This window comes from Lampetra planeri, chromosome 51 (genome assembly GCF_965212315.1).
Source record: "Lampetra planeri chromosome 51, kcLamPlan1.2.h2, whole genome shotgun sequence".
In the NCBI taxonomy this organism is placed as follows: domain Eukaryota; kingdom Metazoa; phylum Chordata; class Hyperoartia; order Petromyzontiformes; family Petromyzontidae; genus Lampetra; species Lampetra planeri.
The window spans coordinates 8,200,316-8,202,118 of NC_136157.1; positions in this window are offsets into that span (position 1 = coordinate 8,200,316).

Here is a 1,803-nt window from a genome sequence, read left to right on the forward strand (position 1 = left end):
AGGCTCACCTGTGAGAGAGGGAGTGAGGATGTGCAAGGGTGACACCTGTGCAGGATACGAACTGAGTCTCACCTGCGAGTGTGAGACTCACCTTACGCGTGTGAGGCTCACCTGTGAGAGAAGGAGGCTCAGCTGTGAAGGAAACAGCAATGCCACTGTGAGGCTGGTGGCCGTGTGAGTGGCTGAGGGGCCGTCTCTGGCTGCAGGTGCTGGCGCTGAGAGGGCCCAGGTACGGCACGTCGCACAAGTACCGTATTCATTGTAGACAAAGAGTCCACGGCAAACCGAATCTAATTCAAACGTTCACTTTGACGGTTTGATATGGTGAATATAAAAACAATGGGCAATTTATATCATTTAGGAACTGTGAGAAAGTATTTGTCATCAATAACAGGGACATGCGTAAAGGTGTGTTTCTCTTCTTGGTTTTTTCGGTAAAGTCACGTAGAAGGCAAATAATAAAATAATAAAAATTAAACATTATAAAATAATAATGTTAAAATAATTATTTTATTATGTTTCGTTTTTAATAATTTTTAAATAATTATTTTATTATGTCTTATTTTTATTATTTTATTATTTCCCTTCTACGTGACATAATACAATTATTATTTTAAAATAATAATTTTATTATGTTTTATTTTTATTATTTTATTATTTCCCTTCTACGTGACTTTACCGAAAGAACCAAGAAGATGAATCCCTGCAGTCACGAAAGCTTTAAATCGAAAATTAATGACTTGCCAATGATTGCCGTTGTTTTACGTTTCAAGGTGTTGGTTAGGTCTCGTTTAATGTTGAGATATGTACCTTAGAGTAAATCTTTGATTTTGCTATCGTAAACCTCACGAGGCATCACAACAGTTGATCGGCCCTTATCAGCAGCAAGAATTTGGATATCTTTGTTTGCTCTCAGTTCTCTTAAGGCTTTTGGCTAACTGAAACTAATATTTGTTTTTGCCAATTTACTCATGCCTAGTCATCTCAGCTTGATTATGTGGGAGACGTCTAACTGCTGATTCCACTTCAGCAATTATCTCATCGACAGGGATTGCACGTGGAGTAACAGCAAAGTTAAGCCCTTTAGACAGGACTTTAATGTGGATATTGGTCGCGAAAACCTACGTGTTAAACCAATCAATGCAATAATGAAATTATATACGAGACTAATTTTTGGGCTAAGGGGCCGTCCATAAATGACGTCACGCGATTTTGGACGATTTTTTACCCCCCCCCCCCCCTAGTCACACGGCGTCACAAAAAGTCAGACCCCCCCCCTAAAATATGACGTCACAAAGCTCTGCCCCCCCAAATTTTTTTTATATATAAAACACATGCTTCAAATCGCTTTAAACTATTGTCATTGTAGTGCGTATTTAATGTGGCGCTGCACTCTGATGTTGTAGGAGAAAACATTTATTAAAAAGTATATTTAATTAAGTAGAACGTGTTGTCTATATTTATTTAAAGTTGCGCATTTTGATGTGACGTCACATTTCTAAACCCCCCCCCCTCGTCACAAATGTCTGACCACCCCCCCCCCCCCCAGGTGCGTGATGTCATTTATGGACGGCCCCAAACGGTGCCACAATCTGAACAAGGGGAGTCGGAGTCGCCTAATGAAATCGCGACGGTCGAATCGCCAAATCTCCACGCGCGTAGAATCTCTCCGGCGATTGGTCGATTCTCATCACAGCAGGAATCGACGGGGAAATCGCGCTGACTTTAGAGTCGAGGAATCGATGCAGCGATTGCTATGGGTTACGTGACGACGCAAGCGTCAGCGCGTTGCCCGGCAAAACC